The 23475-nt window shown below is 34.2% G+C and overlaps 1 protein-coding gene across 3 annotated transcripts in view; it reads left to right on the top strand.

Annotated features, from left to right (window-relative positions):
• The first annotated feature begins 556 nt into the window (after positions 1 to 556).
• Positions 557 to 23475, top strand: part of LOC148950634 (xanthine dehydrogenase/oxidase-like) — a 380805-nt gene continuing 357886 nt past the window's right edge. For all 3 annotated transcript variants that reach the window (XM_089092522.1, XM_089092520.1, XM_089092521.1), the window contains exons 1-2: positions 557 to 572; positions 4444 to 4612. The gene's annotated coding sequence lies outside the window, so the exon portion shown is untranslated. The remainder of the gene's footprint in view (positions 573 to 4443; positions 4613 to 23475) is intronic.

Below are 23475 nucleotides of genomic sequence, written 5' to 3'. Positions count from 1 at the left end.
CTGCATTAATTCAAAAACGTTCTGAAATTAAATTAAAAAAAACAAGTTTTTTTAACTGAAAGTAAGGAGCGAGATTAAAACTTAAAACGAACAGAAATTATTCCGTACCTGAAAGGGGCTGTCCTCGCCTCAAAGCCTCGCTCTTTGCGCTAAAGCTTTTATTGTTCCAAAAAGTAGAGCTTTGAGAAAGAGTCAAACTTTAAGGTAAAGGGAGAAGCGTTGAGGAGGGGAGAGCCTCTTTCATATACGGAATAATTTTTGTCATTTTAAGTTTTAATGTCGCTCTTTACTTTCAGTTAAAAAAAAATTATTTAATTTTGACCTTAGAATAAGTAATTATGTTATCTTAAGTTCTTGATGCCCAATTTATGTCATTCAGCCTTAAGTTTATTGTGTTTTTCAGACAAGTAACTAAATATGCCGATGGGTAAATAAATTGGGCAAATAAGAATTTCCGATAAAACCGTATTTGTTTGTTCTTCTAGATAATTAATAGTTCCTACCGAATTGACAAATTATTTTGTTATTATTTCTGTTCTAGCTACGTACCTGATGGAATTTTCCAACTGAGTGTAAGTAAAACGATTGAAGGATACTTTTTTTAAACAAATATTGAAGAAAAATTCTAGAATTTCGTTTTATGCTCTCACGTTTTGAGATCAACATGTTTTATTTTTTTTTAATTTACAGCTCTTTTAACATGCATCTGGAATCGTGTGACTCTCTTCTGCTAGCTTTGTGCAATTTTGGAAAATACATAAAATTCTGTTTTTATGTAGTTCCCAAAACTTTTCAAGTTAACTATCTTTTTACCAAAAGAAAATACGTGGAATTGAGTCACACATAACTAAATAGAGAGTCAGATTTTGTTCTGACGTTAGAGTTTGGTTTTGCCCCAATTCTTTGAAAAACTGTCACAAGGACTGTTTGATTAGAATCAGAAGCTTTTTTAAAATTACTAACAAACTTCAGCATAAAGAGCAGGGTGTTGAGGTGGGGTCAGCTCACCTCATCTATGGAAAAATCTCTGTTCTTTTTAAGTTTAATGTTGCTCCTTAGTTTAAGTTACAAAAAATAAACTAGTTTCTTTCTTACTTAATTTCCAGCCAAAGGCCAATGGAATTTTGTTCAAAAGTGTCTCAAAGCCTTCAACGTAAAGAAATTGGGAAGCCGTGGAAACTACTGATTAAAAAAAAAAAAAATGCGTTCAAGAAATGATACACATAAGTGAAACAAAGTAAGCCTAAAAATTTTGATCGAGGAATATATTGCTCAAGAATGGGTTTGAAAATACCATCTCATTATGGATTTAATTAAAATATTAAGAACTAATGGCGTCACTGAAGGTGTTGCGTCACCTTTCGAATTAAAAAAAAGGGAAGAATTAAACAAGTGTCACACCCTGTTAACATTTTTATTCAAAGTTGCAAGTCTGCTTGGATAAAAAAAAAGTTTAATGTATAGGCTGTATACAGTTTTAATTTTCTTTAAGACATATTGCATAAACAATACACATTATATTATCTGAATGTTGCGGTAATCTTTACTTAAAAACATATTCCTCTGAATGATTTTTCAGTACCTACAGACATTCACACTCACTACATTATTCAAGAACTTAAATATGCTTCATTTTATCCATCTGGTGTAATTTTTGAATGTCTATTCAGCAAACATATTTTGTGAAACAATATGCTGCTTCCAATTGAAAAATTCTTTCATAAGGGCTAAAAATTTGTAAGCCTATTTACGACATGTTTTTGAAAGCTTGATGTAGGAAGTCGTCTTCAAGATCACCAAGATTCCTTTGTTTATGTATAAGTAGCTCAAGCTCATCTATCAATTTTGGTGACCCTGGGATTTGCCTGATGTCTCGTCTTATCTGAACTTGTAGAACTCGAAGGTTTCCACACTTTCCACTACCTTTTATACATCTCGGAGTATCACGTTGGTCGAGCAATTTTGCCACAATCGGTAAAATTCCGTGATGTTTGGCACACTTCTCACAATAATCAGCACAATTATGGAATGCAAGGTACACTTCTTCTATGCCTGGCACGCGTCGCCTGGTGTACGTGATCTTTGAAAATTGGTGACCCCTTGCCAGAACCTATTGCTAACTATAGGCTAGACTAGCCCCTATTAGATTTCATCATATTTGGTTATCTTTCATCCTCATTCGTCTTGGTGGCTTTTGCTTCTTTCTAGGCTGGAGAACATCTCCTTCCTCAACACAGGCGTGTTACATTTTAAAGGATATATATATTTTATTTTTTTACTATTCTATTAGATTCTATATATTTCTATTCTGTGGAGAACCGTGTAGCCTTAGCTCTAGCCGTATTTTGAAATTTAACCAAAATTCATCGGACACGAGTTATTATTCGATATAGGTTTGCCCATTTTATGTATCGAAAAGATTCACTGATTGTCTCAATTTCTGATCAGCTTACTCTAAGCGCTTTCTATTGAGGTTAGTTAATATTTATGACTAAATTACTAACCAAGTCTCTGTACTCGGGAAAGTGGTGCAAGAGAGGTATAACAAATATGACAAAAAGAAGGGGAGAAAAAGACGACGAATAGGTAAAAAAAAAGTATTCTTAAGTTTAGCTTCGTCTTTATAAAAATGTCTTTATTAGTTTAGTTTAGTCTAAACCGTTCTTGATGTCATTAAATATCAAGCAAATTAAAGCCATATATTCTGTTTTACACATCCTTCTCTAAAAAAGCAGGGTCGTTCGCATCAAGCTCTTTATTCTGAAGGCATTACGAATCCAAGGTATTTCTATTTAACAAGTTTAGCTTCTTTTTATTTTTTATATATCAGCATCACAATCCTTTTTTTATTACCCAACCCCCCCTCAATTTTTTTAAACCTATCAATTATTCTCCTTAAAAAGCTCAACGAATGCACACCTGTATTCATTAAATGTTATTCAGTATTTCATTGATATTATGCTCTTATTTCTAAGAGCACGGGTATTAAAAAGTTGAATACAAATATAAGAATTAAAAATTGAAAATATTCAAAAAAGTTTATTAAAGGCTGTTTCTGATAATTCCTTACCAAATCGAAAGGATAGCTACGAGACAAGAAATTATATCAACTACTAGCCAATCTTTACACTAGCCAATGGATTATTGTCTCATGATTCGTTTTAGTTGGCTATGCTGAATTTGTAATAGTATTTGTCATTGTTACTTTACTTTTTTTTTGTAATATACTCATGACTAGAAAAGCTGACCATACCTTATAATTGTTACTTAGGAATATATTTTCTTGCATAGGCCTACTGGCGTACAATTTTTAGCTCTAAACTAATTAATTGATATTTTCCTACCTGCTGAAGTCAATTACCTATACTTGTTGTAGTTCCGTAATTTGGCTGCTGAAGTTTGCAATCTTGAAACCCCTCCTGTTTCGTTAAAATTCCTATTTGTTAAAAAAAAAGTGATAGAAGCAAAATACTACTGAAATAACGTAAATAGTTATTAATACCTTTAAGTCTGCGAACCAAAATTAAAATATAGGAAGCGACAGTAATGACAGTGCTCAAATATGTTTCTGAAGCGTGGGCGCTCCAAAAAACGAAGGAAGATTTGCTAGAGGTTTTCCAGAAAAATTGGCTATGGATTTTTTTGGTACCCTACTGACTGACCGTATTTCAGAAAGTAGGCTGTACGAAAAGCTTGGTTGAGTCCTGCTTTCTAAAGCTATAATGAGAGAAAGGTATAGATGGCTAGGGCACGTTCGGCGAATGAAGGATGACAGAGATTGCCGAAGATTGTCCTTTTCTGCCAACCGTCTAGGTCTAAACGGAAAGCAGGTCGTCCGCATTTGGGGTAGGAAGGTGTCGTAAAAAATACTTAAAGGAAATGGGAACCTCTTGTTAGGGTGTAAAGGAGGAGGTTTTCAATAGATTAGGACGAAGGAGTGTGCATAGCAGTGTTCACCTCAGGTGGTTTGGTGCCGTTGTGAGTTGTTAGTAGTAGTAGTAGTATTCATCCAAGCACCTCCTATTTTACCGAAGTATTGTGCAGGTGTGGAAATCTGCCTTTATAAAATCAAAATTATTGGAACTATGAACTGCAAATTCCAGTTTTAATTAACAAACGCAGTACATAAGACATGAAATTTAACAAGGGTAGAGCGAAAGATGGGGCTGGAATCGTCTCCTTTTCACAAGAAAATAAACAAATAAAATGCATGCCTTTCAAAAAGAGAAAGAAAAAGAAGACAAAAAAGTAACTGGAGATGGGGGTCACCAAATAGTTTAAAACATACTAGTAATGCAAGCTGGACAATCGGACACTTAAGGTACCAAAAAATTACCAAATAAAAAGTATGTCTTTCAAACGAAATAAATACTTCTTCTATCCTATTTTGATGCATAAGTAGCCCTCATTAGAATTTGCTTATATTAATCGTTATATTTGCAGCGTAGTCCCAATTAAAGTGGCATATAATTAAGATAAGAAGTTTCAAGACAAAAATTTGTTATCGCTCTGCTGTACAGTCCTGGAAACATTTTGCACATCGACGGGGCTCTGAAGACTAATTAAGACGAAAAGGAAACCCGACGACATTCTTCGGATTTAAAGATACTTGGTAAGGGTTATCTTCCTTCTTTTTCTGTCTTTCTAGGCATATATCTAAACTATGAGCTATGATTATAAATAAAGATTTTTCGTTTTCGACTTTTAAAATTGTCTTTAGGCGGGGAATTCTTTATTAGTAATAATAGCCATTTGATTTGAAATTCAAAGTATCAGTAAATATAAATATATGTTTATTCAAAGGATTTGTTTTTAGAATGTTCTAATGATAATGTTGCTAAAACAAAAGAGCAGCACCGTATTGTTAGTAATTAATTTAAAAACTTCTTCCACAAAATAAGCTTTTCAAAAAAAAGTAAAATACTCAATTAAACCAAAAATAAGTAGGAAACAAAGTCAAATCAAACAATTGGTGGTAACGAACTGTAAGTTAGGAGCAACCCGGCTCAATAGTAACCGAAACTCTAAAAAAAAAGAATTTTCATACCAATAGATGGATCACAAGAATCATATTTTTATACTGATTTCAAATATATAAGTTTCATCATGTTTAGTCTTACCCATCAAAAGTTACACGGCAGATAGAAATTACCCTATTTTCGAAAAAAGGGAAAACACCCCCTAAAATTCATAGAACCTTAATGAAACTCACACCATCAGATTCAGCGCATCAGAGAACCTTACAGTAGAGGTTTCAAGCTCCCATCTGAAAAATGTGGAATTTTGTATTTTTTGCCAGAAGAAAGATCACGGATACGTGTTTATTTACTGTTTTTTTTGTTATTATTTTTCTTTTTCCAGGGGTGATCGTATCGACCCAGTGGTCCAAGAATATTGCAAGACTGCTTATTTGAACGGAAATTAAAATTAGTAGTGCCCTTTTTAAGTGACCCAAAAAATGGAGGGCAACTAGGCCCTCTCCCGCGCTCATTTTCCCAAAGTCACCAGATCAAAATTTTGAGACAGCCATTTTGTTCAGCATTGTCAAATAATATATTAACTATGTCTTTGAGGATAACTTAATCCCCCACAGTCTCCGGGGGAAGGGCTGCAAGTTATGAACATAGCCCAATGTTTACATGTAGTATTGGTTATTATGGGAATTATACAGACGTTTTCAGGGAGTATTTTTTCTGGTAGTGGGGTGAGGGGTGGATCGTAGGTTATGTGGGAGGATCCTTCCCTGGAGTAAGTTTTCATTGGGAAAAGAACATTGCTATGGAGGGGGCGCCAGATTTCCTAGAATTATTTTAAAAAACGATCAGGAATGAAATAAAAAAAAAGTTTTCAACTGAATTCTTTTCAACAGAAAACCTTTCAACATCAAAACTTAAAACGAACAGAAGCTATTACGTATATGATTGGGTTCACCCCCTAGTCAATACGTCGCTCTTTACGCAAACGTTTTTTTTAGTACTTCCATAAGAGCTATTTATTCTAATTAACGGCCTTTGGGATTAAAAAATCATTCTTAAAGAATTGGAAAAAAAATTCGAACTTTAGCGTAAATATCAGGGTATCAAACAGGGGGGCAAACCCCTCTAATATACGTAATAAAAATATACGAATATAAAAGTTATTTACGTAAGTTAATTCGTAAGTTACGTATATTTGTTACTAATAAAGACGTTCGTAAATAAAATTAAACAACTTTCGAGAAAGCAATTTAGCCAAAAAAAGGAAAATTACTATGCAAATTTTGTTTTAATTATTTATGTACGGTAAGCCAAAATCAGAACTTTCATTAATTTGAAACGCTCAGAAATTAAAAAAAAAATAACTGAAAGTAAGGAGCGAAATTAAAACTTAAAACAAACAGAAGTTATTCCATATATAAAAGGGGCTGTCCCCTCATCAACGCCTTGCTCTTTACGCTAAAGTTCGACTCTTTCTCACAACTCTATTTTTTTTAAACAATAGAAAACTTTGGCGTAAAGAGCAAGGAGGGGACAGCCCCTTTCATATACGGAATAAAACTGTTTTACAAATTATTCATCAAGTTTTTAGTCTTACCGATCAAAAGTTATGCGCCTGAGAAAATTTGCCTTATTTTCGAAAAAAAGGGGAAAACACCCCCTAAAAGTCATAGAGCCTCAATTAAAATCGTATCATCAGATTCAGCGTGTCAGTAGAAGGGGGGGGGGGTCCGACTCCCACGAGAACACCGTGCTGCCACCTACAACTTTTTTTAACACCTAATATGGGCATAGCCTCCCTAGGGGAAATGGATTTCTGAGAAATTGATTGCGTAATCGATTGGGAATTTGGAACACCTGTGCTGTCATTCATTAATCAAATTGTTTCCAGGCAAAGTTTAATAATGTCTGACAGATACTGTCAACATTTCTCCAGGAATAGATCCAAGTCATTAATGTCTTTGCCTCGGAAACAACTCTTTTGGTCGAACTCCAAAAGATATTAATAACCAAACGCCATGGAAACAATTCTCAAAGAAACATCTTAGCGATGAATTGTTTTAGCGCGGGAATCAGGTTTCTTATTAATTTGAAATGCCTCAGCGCAGAGATGCCAAAAACAAAAGGAACACGCTGAATTTACGTTTTGGGATTATTTGGGCGAAACTGTTTTAGACAGGTTATGGAATTATTTCGGCGAAACAGTTAGAGACATTTTAAAAGATGATTTTAAAAGATGATTTTAGAAGAAGATTTGAGGGTGAAACTCTGTGGTCCTTATAATACACAAGTTCCATTTGAACAATGTTGTGAGGCCCCCTACCACAACCCCAAAGGGTTCCGATCCCCCCACCCCAACCCCGAAGGAAGCCACCGGTCCTCAAAGGTTCTCCAGATTCCCAAAGGGCCCACGGCGCCCCAAAGGCTCCTGAGCCACCATTTTAATACTTTTTTAAGGCTTTATTATATCTTTTCAGAACAAATTATTATTTTAGGGAATTATTTCAGCGAAACAGTTAGAGACATTTTAAAAGATGATTTTTGAAGAGAATTTAGAAGAGGATTTGAGGGTGAAACTCTGTGGTCGTTATAATACACAAGATCCATTGAACAGTGTCGTGAGGTCCTATACCCCAACCCCAAAGGGTTCCAATCCCCACCACCCCAACCCCGAAGAAAGCGCCCGGTCCTCAAAGGTCCCCCCAAGCTCCCGAAGAACCACCCGGCCCTCAAGGGACCCACAGACCCTCAAAAGCTCTCCCCGAGCCCAGTCTTTTGTTGATGTGTGTTGTCTGAAACTTATGATTTGGGATATGTAAATTACTATTTCGGACTTTTCTAAGCTAGATTTCTTAGTCTTTCGTTGGTGTGTGTTGTCTGAAACCTATGATTTGGGATGGATGGATTGCAATTTTTGACTTTTCTGAGCTGGATTTCTGAGCCGTTCATAGGAGTGTGTTGTCTGAAACTTATGATTTGAGATGTGTAGTTTGCAAGTTGGACTTTTCACAGCTATGATTCTTATTCTCTCATAGGAGTTTGTTGTCTGAAACTTCTAGTTTGGGATGAATAGTTTGCTATTTCAGGCTTTTCTGAGCAAAGGTTTCATAGTATTTCGTAGGTGAATGCTGTCTGAAACTCATGATTTGGGATATGTAAATTACTATTTCGGGCTTTTCTAAGCTAGATTTCTTAGTCTTTCGTTGGTGTGTGTTGTCTGAAACCTATGATTTGGGATGAGTGGATTGCTATTTTTGAATTTTCTGAGCTGGATTTCTTAGCCCTTCATAGGTGTGTCTTGTCTGAAACTTATGATTTGGGATGGTTAATTTGCTATTTTTGACTTTTCTGAGTTAAGTTTCATTGACTTTCATAGGTGAGTGTTGTCTGAAACCTATGATTTGGGATATGTACATTCCTATTTCGGGCTTTTCTGAGTTGGATTTCTTAGTCTTTCGTTGGTGTGTGTTGTCTGAAACCTATGATTTGGGATGTGTGGGCTGCTATTTTTTGACTTTTCTAAGCCAGATTTCTTAGTATTTCGTTGGTGTGTGTTGTCTGAAACCTATGATTTGGATTGTGTGGGTTTCTATTTTTTGACTTTTCTGAGCTGGATTTCATAGCCTTTCTGTAGGAATGTGTTGACTGAAACCTATGATTTGGGATGAGTGGTTTGCTTTTTGGACTTTTCAGAGCTGGATTTCTTAGCCGTTCATAGGTGAGTGTTGTCTGAAACCTATGATTTGGGATGGTTAATTTGCTATTTTTGACTTTTCTGAGCTAGGTTTCTTAGCCTTTCATAGGTGTGTGTTGTCAGAAAACTATGATTTGGGATGAGTAGTTTGCTATTTCAGGCTTTTCTGAGCTAAGGTTTCCTAGTATTTCCTAGGTGAAGGTTGTCTGAAACCAATAGTTTGGGATGAGTTGTTTGCTGTTTCAGGCTCTTATGAGCTAGGTTTCTTAGTCTTCCGTAGGTGTTTGTTGACTGAAACTTATGATTTGGGATATGTAATTTGCTATTTTCGACTTTTCATAACCGGATTTCTTAGTCTTTCGTAGGTGTGTGGTGTCTGAAACCTATGATTTGGGATGTGTGGGTTGCTATTTTTTTACTGTTCTGAGCTGGATTTCTTAGCCTTTGGTAGGTGTGTGTTGACTGAAACCTATGAATTGGGATGGTTAATTTGCTATTTTTGACTTTTCTGAGCTAGACTTCTTAGCCATTCATAGGTGTGTGCTTTCAGAAAATTATGATTTGGGAGGTATAGTTTGCTTTTTGGACTTTTCAGAGCTAGGATTCTTAGTCACTCATAGGTGTTTGTTGTCTGAAGCTTCGAGTTTGGGAGGAGTAGTTGGCTATTTCAGACTTTTCTGAGCTAAGGTATCTTAGTATTTCTTAGGTGAGTGTTGTCTGAAACTTATGATTTGGGATATGTAAATTACTATTTCGGGCTTTTCTGAGTTGGATTTCTTAGTCTTTCATAGGTGTGTGGTGTCTGAAACCTATGATTTGGGATGAGTGGTTTGCTTTTTTGAGTTTTCTGAGCTGGATTTCTGAGACATTCGTAGGTGTGTGTTGACTTAAAACAATGATTTGGGATGTGTAGTTTGCTATTTTTTACTCTTCTGAGCTAGGTTTCTTATCCTTTAATAGGTATGTTTTGTCAGAAAATTATGATTTGGGATGTGTAGTTTGCTATTTCAGGCTCTTCTGAGCTAAGGTTTTCTAGTATTTCGTAGGTGAATGTTGTCTGAAACCAATAGTTTGGGATGAGTAGTTTGCTATTTTGGACTTTTCTGAGCTAGGTTTCTTAGTCTTTCGTTGGTGTGTGTTGACTGAAACCTATGATTTGGGATATGTAGTTTGCTATTTTTGACTTTTCTGAGCTGGATTTATTAGCCTTTCATAGGTGTGTGTTGACTGAAACCTATGATTTGGGATGTGTGGGTTGCTATTTTTGTCTTTTCTGAGCTAGATTTCTTAGCCTTTCATAGGTATGTGTTGTCAGAAAATTAAGATTCGGGATGTGTAGTTTGCTATTTGAACTTTTCAGAGCTATGATTCTTCTATGAGTCCGTCATAGGCGTTTGTTGTCTGAAACTTCTAGTTTGGGATGAGTAGTTTCGCTACTTCAGGCTTTTCTGAGCTAAGGTTTCTTAGTCTTTCATAGGTGAATGTTGTCTGAAACCTATGATTTGGGATATGTAAATTACTATTTCGGGCTTTTCTAAGCAAGATTTCTTAGTCTTTCGTTGGCGTGTGTTGTCTGAAACCTATGATTTGGGATGAGTGGATTGCTACTTTTGACTTTTCTGAGCTGGATTACTTAGCCTTTCATAGGTGTTTGTTGTCTGAAACATATAGTTTGGGATGACTAGTTTGCTATTTTTGACTTTTCTGAGCTAGGTTTCTTAGCCGTTCATAGGTGAGTGGTGTCTGAAACCTATGATTTGGGATATGTAAATTACTATTTCGGGCTTTTCTGAGTTGGATTTCCTAGTCTTTCTTTGGTGTTTGTTGTCTGAAACCTATGATTTGGGATGGGTGGATTGCTACTTTTGACTTTTCTGAGATGGATTTCTTATCCTTTCATAGGTGTTTGTTGTCTGAAACCTATAGTTTGGGGTGACTAGTTTGCTATTTTTGACTTTTCTGAGCTAGATTTCTTAGCCTTTCATAGGTGAGTGTTGTCTGAAACCCAGGATTTGGGATATGTAAATTACTATTTCGGGTTTTTCTGAGTTGGATTTCTTAGCCTTTCATAGGTTTGTGTTGTCTGAAACCTATGATTTGGGATGTGTGGGTTGCTATTTTTTGACTTTTCCGAACTGGATTTCTTAGCCTTTCATAGGTGAGTGCTGTCTGAAACTTATGATTTGGGAGGGTTAATTTGCTATTTCCGGCTTTTATTAGCTAGGTTTATTAGCCTTTCATAGGTGTGTGTTGTCAGAAAATTATGATTTGGGATGTGTAGTTTGCTATTTGGACTTTTTAGAGCTAGAATTCTCAGTCCATCATAGGTGTTTGTTGTCTGAAACCAATAGTTTGGGATGAGTAGTTTGCTATTTCAGGCTTTTCTGAGCTAGATCTCTTAGCCGTTCGTAGGTATGTGTTGTCTGAAACTTATGATTTGGGATATGTAAATTACTATTTCGGGCTTTTCTGAGTTGGACACTTCTAAATTTTTCCGTAGAAGATAGAAAAGGTTATTCTATTATTGTGATTATTTTCCATGAAGATACAAAGTTTCAATCTAATTCTAAATTTTCTTAAATTCAATTCCGACTTTTCTCATAGATATGGAAAAAATTAAAATTATTTTCCAAATATTTTCCCGGAAGAAGAAAAGTTCAACTTCGATTCTGAATTTTCTCAATGAAAATGAAATAAGTTATTGATCAAATCTATTTTCCCAAAATAATATAAAAATTTCCACTTCATTTCAGATTTTTTCTCAAAGAAATGAAGGAATTTAAAGTTCTCTTCCAAATTTTTCATAGAAGGTAGGAAAAGTTATACTTTGATCGTGAATATTCGAGTTCTATTCTGAATTTTACCAAAGAACACAATTCAATTCTAATTTCCCCAATAAAAAATTTAAAGTTCAATTCTAAATTTTTCGGTGAAAGATAGAAAAAGTAATACCATACTTGTGAATATTTTCCCAGAAGATAAAAAGTTCTAGTTCAATTTAAAATTTTCTCAACGAAGTGAAGAAGAATTCAAGTTCTCTTCTGAATTTTACCAAAGAACACAATTCAATTCTAATTTCACCAGAGAAAATAAAAATCTTCCACTTCAGTTCCTTATTTCACAAAGACATAAAGAAATTTAAAGTTCAATTCTAAATTTTTCGGTGGTATTACTAGAAAAAGTAATACCATACTTGTGAATATTTTCATGGAAGATAAAAAGTTCTAGTTCAATTTAAAATTTTCTCAAGGAAGTGAAGGAAAGTTCAAGTTCTCTTCTGAATTTTCTCAATGAAAAAGAAATTAGTCATTGATCATTTCTATTTTTCTAAATAATATAAAAATTTTCCACTTTAGTTCAGATCTGGCTCGAAGAGATGAAAAATTTAAAATACTGTTCCAAATTTTTCACTGAAGATAAAAAAATTCAAGTTCTCTTCGGAATTTTACCAAAGAACACAATTTAATTCTAATTTCTACAGAGAAAATAAAACCTTCCACTTCAGTTCTTTATTTCACAAAAGACATAAAGAAATTTAAAGTTCAATTCTAAATTTTTCGGTGGAAGATAGAAAAAGTAATACCATACTTGTGAATATTTTCCCGGAAGATAAAAAGTTCTAGTTCAATTTAAAATTTTCTCAACGAAGTGAAGAAAAGTTCAAGTTCTCTTCTGAACTTTACCGAAGAACACACTTCAATTCTAATTTCTCCAGAGAAAATAAAAATCTTACACTCCAGTTTTAAGTTCCCCAAAGAAATAAAGAAATTTAAAGTTCTATTCTGAATTTTTAGATGGAAGATAGAAAAGGTAATACTATGACTGCGATTGTTTTCCATGAAAATCAAAAGTTTCACATTATTTATAATTTTTCTTAAATTCAGTTCTGATTTTTCTCAAAGAGATGAAAAATTTAAATTTCTATTCCAAATTTTTCATATAAGATAGAAAAAGTTATATATTGATTATGAATATTTAACATGAAAATAAGGAACTCCAATTTAATTCTGAGTTTTCTCGAAGAAGTGCAAAATTTTCAAGTTCTCTTCTGAATTTTCTTAAAGAAGAGAAAAAGTTAACTCAATTCTGAATTTTACCAATGAAAATGAAAAAACCTTCCACCTCAGTTCTTAATTTCTCAAAGACATAAAAAATTAAAAGTTCAGTTCTAAATTTTTCTGTAGAAGATAGGAAAAGTTATACTATGATTGTGATTATTTTCCAGTGAAGATAAAAGTTTCACTTTAATTCTAATTTTCTTAAGTTCACTACCGATTTTTTGCAAAGAGATGAAAAATTTAAAGTTCTGTTCCAAATTTTTCATAGAAGATAGAAAAAGTTATACATTCAATTGAATATTCTACATGAAGATAAGGATCATCACTTTTATTCTGAGTTTTCTCGAAGAAGTGCAAAATGTTCAAGTTCTCTTCTGAATTTTCTTAAAGAAGTTAAAAAAATTAGCTAAATTCTTAATTTTACAAATTAAAATTAAAAAAGCTTCCACTTAATTTATTAATTCCTAAAATACATAAAAAATTCAAAGTTCTCTTATAATTTTTCCAAGAAAATAAAAAGGCTCCACTTCAGTTCTGTTTTTTTTTTCTCAAAGAGATGACAAATTTAAAGTTCTTTTCTAATTTTGAATTAAATTTTAGCTCCTTTTTTCACATGAATTTACCCATCCAATTTTTAAATTAGAAAATGAGTGACTCGTTCTATTATTGAAGACAATCGTTCAAACTCATTCATTTAACCTTCAAAACAATAGGTTAGGTTAGGTATAAATAAATATTAATAAATAAATAGAAACATTTCTACATGTTTAAGTTAGGTTAGGTTAACTTATCATGAGTGCTCATGATAAGTTAACCTAACCTTTTCCGGCGAGTATGGTTAGGTTAGGTTAGACTAGATTAGTTTAGGTTAGATTAGGTTAGCCTACGTACGCTTCACTTAGGTTAGCTTAGGTTAGGTTAGAGACATGCAAAAAGTTAGGTGTATGATTAGGTTAGGTTAGATTAAGTGAGGTTAGGTTAAGTTCGGTTAGGCTAGGTTAGCCTACGTACGCGCGCGTACGTAGGCTAACCTAGCCTAACTTAACCTAACCTAACTTAATCTAACCTAACCTAATCATACACCTAACTTTTTGCATGTCTCTCACCTAACCTAAGCTAACCTAAGTGAAGCGTACGTAGGCTAACCTAACCTAACATAATCTAACCTAACTTAATCTAGTCTAACCTAACCTAACCATACTCGCCGGAAAAGGTTAGGTTAACTTATCATGAGCACTCATTATAAGTTAACCTAACCTAACTTAAACAGGTAGAAATGTTTCTATTTATTTATTAATATTTATTTATACCTAACATAACCTATTGTTTTGAAGGTTAGATGAACGAGTTTGAACGATTGTCCTCAATAATAGAACGAGTCACTCATTTTCTAATTTAAAAATTTGATGGGTAAATCCATATGACAAAAGGAGCTAAAATTTAATTTAAAATTAGAAAAGAACTTTAAATTTTTCATCTCTTTGAGAAAAAAACCAGAGCTGAAGTGGAGTCTTTTTATTTTCTTGAAAAAATTAGAATAGAATTTTGAATTTCTTCTGTCTTTGAGGAATTAAGAACTGAAGTGGAAGATTTTTTCATTTTCCCTGGTAGAATTCAGAATTGAGCTAACTTTGTTCACTTCTTTAAGAAATTTCAGAAGAGAACTTGAACATTTTGCACTTCTTCGAGAGAACTCAGAATTAGAGTGATGCTCCTTATCTTCATGTCGAATATTCAAATCAATGTATAACTTTTTCTATCTTCTATGAAAAATTTGGAACAGAACTTTAAATTTTCATCTCTTTGCAAAAAATCGGTAGTGAACTTAAGAAAATTAGAATTAAAGTGAAACTTTTTATCTTCACTGGAAAATAATTACAATCATAGTATAACTTTTCCTATCTTCTACAGAAAAATTTAGAACTGAACTTTAAATTTTTTATGTCTTTAAGAAATTAAGAACTGAAGTGGAAGGTTTTTTCATTTTCATTGGTAAAATTCAGAATTGAGTTAACTTTTTCTCTTCTTTAAGAAAATTCAGAAGAGAACTTGAACAATTTGCACTTCTTCGAGAAAACTCAGAATTAAATTGGAGCTCCTTATGTTCATGTTGAATATTCATAATCAATGTATAACTTTTTCTATCTTCTATGAAAAATTTTAAACATAACTTTAAATTTTTCATCTCTTTGAGAAAAATTAGAACTGAATTTAAGAAAAATTATAAATAAAGTGAAACTTTTGACCTTCATGGAAAAAAATCGCAGTCATAGTATTACTTTTTCTATCTTCCATCTAAAAATTTAGAATAGAACTTTAAATTTTTTTATTTCTTTGGGGAACTTAAAACTGAAGTGGAAGATTTTTATTTTCTCTGGAGAAATTAGAATTGAAGTGTGTTCTTCGGTAAAGTTCAGAAGAGAACTTGAACTTTTCTTCACTTCGTTGAGAACATTTTAAATTGAAATAGAACTTTTTATCTTCCGGGAAAATATTCACAAGCATGGTATTACATTTTCTATCTTCCAATGAAAAATTTCTAATTAAACTTTAAATTTCTTTATGTCTTTTTCGAAATAAAGAACTGAAGTGGAAGATTTTTATTTTCTCTGTAGAAATTAGAATTGAATTGTGTTCTTTGGTAAAATTCAGTAGAGAACATGAACTTTTCTTCACTTCATTGAGAAAATTTTAAATTGAACTAGAACTTTTTATCTTCCATGAAAATAATCACAAGTATGGTATTAATTTTTCTATCTCCCACCGAGAAATTTAGAATTGAACTTTAAATTTCTTTACGTCTTTGTGAAATAAAGAATTGAAGTGGTAGATTTTTGTTTTCTCTGGAGAAATTAGAGTTGAAGTGTGTTCTTTGGTAAAGCTCAGAAGAGAACTTGAACTTTCCTTGACTTCGTTGAGAAAATTTTTAATTGAAGTAAAACTTTTTATTTTCCGTGAAAATATTCACAAGTATGATATTACTTTTTCTATCTTCCACCGAAAAATTAGAATTGAACTTTAAATTTCCTTATGTCTTTGTGAAATAAAGAACTGAAGTGGAAGATTTTTGTTTTCTCTGGAGAAATTAGAATTGAAGTGTGTTCTTTGGTAAACTTCAGAAGAGAACTTGAAGTTTTCTTCACTTCGTTGAGGAAATTTTTAATTGAACTAGAACTTTTTATCTTCCGTGAAAATATTCACAAGTATTGTATTACTTTTTCTATCTTCCACCGAAAAATTTGGAATTGAACTTTAAATTTCTTTATGTCTTTGTGAAATAAAGAACTGAAGTGGAAGATTTTATTTTCTCAGGAGAAATTAGAATTGAATTTTGTTCTTTGGTAAAATTCCGAAGAGAACTTGAACTTTTTTATCTTCAGTGAAAAATTTGGAACAGTATTTTAAATTTTTCATCTCTTCGAGCCAGATCTGAACTAAAGTGGAAAATTTTTATATTATTCGGAAAAATCGAAATGATCAATGACTAATTTCTTTTTCATTGTGAAAATTCAGAAGAGAACTTGAACTTTCCTTCACTTCGTTGAGAAAATTTCAAATTGAACTAGAACTTTTTATCTCCCATGAAAATATTCACAAGTATGGTATTACTTTTTCTAGTCTTACCACCGAAAAATTTAGAATTGAACTTTAAATTTCTTTATGTCTTTGTGAAATAAGGAACTGAAGTGGAAGATTTTTATTTTCTCTGGTGAAATTAGAATTGAATTGTGTTCTTTGGTAAAATTCAGAAGAGAAATTAATTCTTCTTCACTTCGTTGAGAAAATTTTAAATAGAACTAGAACTTTTTATCTTCTGGGAAAATATTCACAAGTATGGTATTACTTTTTCTATCTTCCACCGAAAAATTTAGAATTGAACTTTAAATTTTTTATTGGTGAAATTAGAATTGAATTATGTTCTTTGGTAAAATTCAGAATAGAACTCGAATATTCACGATCAAAGTATAACTTTTCCTATCTTCTATGAAAAATTTGGAACAGAACTTTAAATTTCTTCATCTCTGTGAGAAAAAAATCTAAACCGAAGTGGGAATTTTTATATTATTTTGGGAAAATAGATTTGATCAATAACTTATTTCATTTTCATTGAAAAAATTCAGAATCGAAGTTGAACTTTTGTTCTTCCGGGAAAATATTTGGAACAGAACTTTAATTTTTTTCATCTCTTTGAGAAAGGTCGGCATTGAATTTAAGAAAATTTAGAATTAAAGTGAAACTTTTTATCTTCATGGAAAATAATCACAATCGTAGTATAACTTTTCCTATCTTCTACGGGAAAATTTAGAAGTGTCCAACTCAGAAAAGCCCAAAACAGTAATTTAAATATCCCAAATCATAAGTTTCAGACAACACACACCTATGAACGGCTAAGAAATGTAGCTCAGAAAAGCCTGAAATAGCAAACTACTCATCCCAAACTATTGGTTTCAGACAGCAAATACCTATGAGTAACTATGAATCCTATCTCTGAAAAGTCCAAATGGCGTACTACGCATCCCAAGCCATAATTTTGTGGCAAAATGTACTTACAAAATCTAAAGAAACCTATCAAATAAAATCTAGACATCGCGAATTTAAACATCACAAATCGTTAGTTTTGGAAATAAATCACCTATGAACGGCTTAGAAATCCAGTTCTAAAAGGTCAAAAAATAGCAACCCACACATCCCAAATCATTGGTTTCAGACAACACAAACCTAAGAAAGACTAAGAAATCAAGCTAAGAAAAGCCCGAAATAGTAATTTACATATCCAAAATCATAGGTTTCAGACAACACTCACCTATGAACGGCTAAGAAACCTAGCTCAGAAAAGTCAAAATAGCAAACTAGTCATCCCAAACTATAGGTTTTAGACAACAAACACCTATGAAAGGCTAAGAAATCCAGCTCAGAAAAGTCAAAAATAGCAATCCACCCATTCCAAATCATAGGTTTCAGACAACACACACCAACGAAAGACCAAGAAATCCAACTCAGAAAAGCCCGAAATAGTAATTTACATATCCCAAATCATAGGTTTCAGACAGCACTCACCTATGAACGGCTAAGAAACCTAGCTCAGAAAAGTCAAAAATAGCAAATTAACCATCCCAAACTATAGGTTTCAGACAACAACACCTATGAAAGGCTATGAAATCCAGCTCAGAAAAGTCAAAAGTAGCAATCCACCCATCGCAAATCATAGGTTTCAGACAACACACGCCAACGAAAGACTAAGAAATCTTGCTTAGAAAAGCCCGAAATAGTAATTTACATATCCCAAATCATAGGTTTCAGACAACATTCACCTATGAAAGACTAAGAAACCTTAGCTCAGAAAAGTCTGAAATAGCGAAAGTACTCATCCCAAACTAGAAGTTTCAGACAACAATCGCCTATGACGGACTAAGAATCATAGCTCTTAAAAGTTCAAATAGCAAACTACACATCCCAAATCTTAATTTTCTGACAACACAAACCTATGAAAGGCTAAGAAACCTAGCTCGGAAAAAACAAAAATAGCAACCCACACATCCCAAATCATAGGTTTCAGTCAACACACACCTATGACAGGCTAATAAATCCAGCTGAGAAAAGTCAAAAATAGCAAACTGCATATCCAAAATCATAGGTTTCAGTCAACACACACCAACGAAAGACTAAGAAACCTAGCTCAGAAAAGTCAAAAATAGCAAACTACTCATCCCAAACTATTGGTTTCAGACAACATTCACCTACGAAATACTAGAAAACCTTAGTTCAGAAGAGCCTGAAATAGCAAACTACACATCCCAAATCATAATTTTCTGACAAAACATACCTATGAAAGGCTAAGAAACCTAGCTCAGAAAAGTCAAATATAGCAAACTACACATCCCAAATCATAGGTTTCAGTCAACACACACCTACGAAAGGCTAATAAATCCATCTCAGAAAAGTCCAAAAAGCAAACCACTCATCCCAAATCATAGGTTTCAGACACCACACACCTATGAAAGACTAAGAAATCCAACTCAGAAAAGCCCGAAATAGTAATTTACATATCCCAAATCATGAGTTTCAGACAGCATTCACCTACGAAATACTAAGAAACCTTAGCTCAGAAAAGTCTGAAATAGCCAACTACTCATCCCAAACTCGAAGTTTCAGACAATAAACACCTATGAGTGACTAAGAATCCTAGCTCTGAAAAGTCCAAAAAGCAAACTACACCTCCCAAATCATAATTTTCTGAAAGCACACACCTATGAAAGGCTAAGAAATCTAGCTCATAAAAGTCAACAAGGGAAAATTAACCATCTCAACTCATAGGTTTCAGTCAACACACAACTACCAAAGTCAAATAAAATCATATGAGAACAGTCAAAAAATAGCAGCCCACACATCCCAATCATAGGTTTCAGATACAAAACACTTACGAAAGGCTAAGAAATCCGGTTATGTAAAGTCGGAAATAACAAATTACATATCCCAAATCATAAGTTTCAGTCAACACACACCTACGGAAGTCTAAGAAACCTAGCTCATAAAAGCCTGAAATAGCAAACTACTCATCCCAAACTATTGGTTTCAGACAACATTCACCTAGGAAATACTAGGAAACCTTAGCTCAGAAAAGCCTGAAATAGCAAACTACACATCCCAAATCATAATTTTCTGACAACACACACCTATGAAAGGCTAAGAAACCTAGCTCAGAAAAGTCAAAAATAGCAAATTAACCATCCCAAATCATAGGTTTCAGACAACACACACCTATGAACGGCTAAGAAATCCAGCTCTGAAAAGTCCAAAAAGAAAACCACTCATCCCAAATCATAGGTTTCAGTCGACACATCCCTACGAAAAGGCTATGAAATCCAGCTCAGAAAAGTCAAAAATAGCAATCCACACAATCCAAATCATAGGTTTCAGACAACACACACCAAAGAAATACTAAGAAATCTAGCTTAGAAAAGTCAAAAAATAGCAACCCACACAACCCAAATCATAGGTTTCAGACAACACATACCTATGAAAGACTAAGAAATCCAACTCAGAAAAGCACGAAATAGTAATTTACATATCCCAAATCATAGGTTTCAGACAAAACAGACCTATGAAAGTCTAAGAAACCTAGCTCAGAAAAGTCAAAAGTATCAAATTAACAATCTCAAATAATTTGTTTCAGACAATACTGACAAAAGAAAGGCTATGAAATCTAGCCAAGAAAATTCAAAAATTGCAATCCACCCATCACAAATAAGAAGTTTCAAACCCTTCACACTCATGAAATACGAAAAAATCTAGCCTAGAAAAGCCCGAAATAGTAATTTACATATCCCAAATCATAAGTTTCAGACAGCATTCACCTACGAAATACTATGAAACCTTAGCTCAGAAAAGCCTGAAATAGCAAACTATTCATCCCAAACTAGAAGTTTCAGACAACAAACGCCTATGAGAGACTAAGAATCATAGCTGTGAAAAGTCCAACTTGCAAACTACACATCTCAAATCAAAAGTTTCAGACAACACACTCCTATGAACGGCTCAGAAATCCAGCTCAGAAAAGTCAAAAATTGCAATCCATCCATCTCAAGTCATAGGTTTCAGACAACACACACCAACGAAAGACTAAGAAATCTAGCTTAGAAAAGTCCGAAATAGTAATTTACATATCCCAAATCATAAGTTTCAGACAACACACATCAACGAAAGACTGGGCTTGGGGAGAGCCTTTGAGGGTCTGTGGGTCTCTTGAGGGCCGGGTGGTCCTTCGGGAGCTTGGGGGGACCTTTGAGGACCGGGCGCTTCCTTCGGGGTTGGGGTGGTGGGGATCGGAACCCTTTGGGGTTGGGGTATAGGACCTAACGATACTGTTCAATGGAACTTGTGTATTATAACGACCACAGAGTTTCACCCTCAAATCCTCTTCTAAAATCTCTTCAAAAATCATCTCTTAAAATGTCTCTAACTGTTTCGCTGAAATAATTCCCTAAAATAATAATTTGTTCTGAAAAGATATAATAAAGCCTTAAAAAAGTGTTAAAATGGAGGCTCAGGAGCCTTTGGGGCGCGGGGGGCCCTTTGGGAATCCGGAGAACCTTTGAGGACCGGTGGCTTCCTTCGGGGTTGGGGTGGGGGGATCGGAACCCTTTGGGGTTGTGGTAGGGGACCTCACAACATTGTTCAAATGGAACTTGTGTATTATAAGGACCATAGAGTTTCACCCTCAAATCCTCTTCTAAAATCATCTTTTAAAATCATCTTTTAAAATGTCTCTAACTGTTTCGCCGAAATAATTCCATAACCTGTCTAAAACAGTTTCGCCCAAATAATCCCAAAACGTAAATTCAGCGTGTTCCTTTTGTTTTTGGCATCTCTGCGCTGAGGCATTTCAAATTAATAAGAAACCTGATTCCCGCGCTAAAACAATTCATCGCTAAGATGTTTCTCTGAGAATTGTTTCCATGGCGTTTGGTTATTAATATCTTTTGGCGTTCGACCAAAAGAATGGTTTCCGAGGCAAAGACATTAATGACTTGGATCTATTCCTGGAGAAATGTTGACAGTATCTGTCAGACATTATTAAACTTTGCCTGGAAACAATTTGATTAATGACTGAGAGCACAGGTGCTCCGAATTCCCAATCGATTACGCAATCAATTTCTCAGAAATCCATTTCCCCTAGGGAGGCTATGCCCATATTAGGTGTTTAAAAAAGTTGTAGGTGGCAGCACGGTGTTCTCGTGGGAGTCGGACCCCCCCCCCCCCTTCTACTCGTGTCAGAGAAACTTACAGTAGAGGTTCCAAGTTTCTATCTGCAAAATGGGGAATTTTGTATTTTTGGCCAGAGGAAGGATCATGGTTGCGTGTTTGTTCGTTTTTTGTTGTTGTTTTTTTTTGTGGTTTTTTCCCCAGGGGTGATTGAGCCAGTGGTCCTAAAATATCGCAAGAGGACTCATTTGGAAGGACACTAAAAGTTCTAGTGCTCTTATTATGTGACAAAAAAATGGAGGGCCGCTAGGCCCTCCATTCTTCCCATACTTCCCATAAGTCACCCGTTCAAAATTTTGAGAAAGCCATTTTGTTCAGTATTGTCGAAAAATAAAATAACTATGTCTCTTAGGATGATTAATCCCCCACAGTCCCTGGGGGAAGGGCTGTAAGTTACAAACTTTGCCCAATGTTTACATACAGTATTGGTTATTGGGGAGTATACAGACGTTTTCAGGGGGGATTTTTTCTGGTAGTGGTAGGGGATTTCGGGGGTTACGTGGGAGGATCTTTCCATGGAGTAAGTTTTTATTGGGTAAAGGACATTGCTATGAAGGGGGCACCGGATTTCCCAGCATTACTTTCAAAAAACCATCAGAAATTAAATAAAAAAACACAAGTTTTCAACTGAAAGTAAGAAGCAACATTAAAACTTAAAAAGAACAAAAATTATTATGTATATGATTCGGTTCGCCCCTGAGTCAATACCTCGCTCTTCACGCTAAAGTTTTCTTTAATACTTTCATAAGATCAATTTATTCTAATTAACGGCCTTCGTGATTAAGGGGTCATTCTTAAAGAACTGGTACAAAATTTTTACTTTAGCGTAAACAGGTATTGAATAGGGGGTGAACCCCCTAATATACGTAATGAAAATATAATAAAAATATAATAAAAATAATAATAAGAAGTTTGCTACGTAAGTTAATTCGTAAGTAACGCATATTTATTACTAAAAAAAAACGTTCGTAAACAAAATTAAACAACTTTCGAGAAAACCATTTAACCAAAACAAAAGTAAAATTAATATGCAAATTTGATTTAACTATTCATGTACGGTTCACCAAAATCAAAACCTGCATTAATTCAAAAACGTTCAGAAATTACATAAAAAAACAAGTTTTTTTTAACTGAAAGTAAGGAGCCACATTAAACCGTAAAAGGAGCAGAAATTATTCGGTACATGAAAGGGGTTGTCCCCTCCTCGATGCGTCGCTTTTTACGATAAATTTTGACTCGTTCTCACAACTCTATTTTTTTAAAACAACAAAAGACTTGCCCCCAGGGCAATGGTTGTAAGTTAAGCCCTAGGGGTATTTAAGGTTTATATAGAAAGGGTGATCACAGAAACTTCAAACAGGGCTCATTCAATTGGGAATTGAAAGGGCTAGTGTCCTTTTTAATAATCGAAAACGATTGCAGGGCAACTAACCCCCCTCTCACGCCCACCATTTTCCCAAACACATCCAATCCAAATTTTGAGATAACCATTTTGTTCAACGTAGTCAAAAGGTCTGGAAATTAGGTCTTTGAGGATGAAAGCCCCCCCATACCCTTCGGGGCAAGGGTCATAAGTTATGCCCTGGGGAAATAAACTGTTTTCTTAGAAAGCGCTGTCATAGACACTTCAAAAAGGGCTCATTCGATTGGAAATTGAAGGGGCTAGTGCCCTTTTTTTAACTATTTTGTTCAACGTAGTTAAAAGGTCTTGAAATTAGGTCTTTGAGGATGACAGCCCCTCCCCCGTAGCCCTCGGGGCAAGGGTTGTAAAATATGTCCTGTGGATATATTATGTCCTGTGTCCGGTGGATAAAATATGTCCTGTGAATATACGTTTTTTTAGAAAGTGCTGTCATAGACACTTCAAAAAGGGCTCAATCGATTGGAAATTGAAAGGGCTAGTGCCCTTTTTAATAGTCGAAAGTGATTGGAGGGCAATAAACCCCCCTCTCACGTCCACCATTTCCCCAAACATATCTATTAA

Source organism: Artemia sp. Qi Xiang Cuo, chromosome 7 (genome assembly GCF_049724085.1).
Source record: "Artemia sp. Qi Xiang Cuo chromosome 7, ASM4972408v1, whole genome shotgun sequence".
Classification (NCBI taxonomy): domain Eukaryota; kingdom Metazoa; phylum Arthropoda; class Branchiopoda; order Anostraca; family Artemiidae; genus Artemia; species Artemia sp. Qi Xiang Cuo.
Note: the sequence above shows the minus strand (reverse complement) of the source record. Positions and strands in the feature narration are given on the sequence as shown.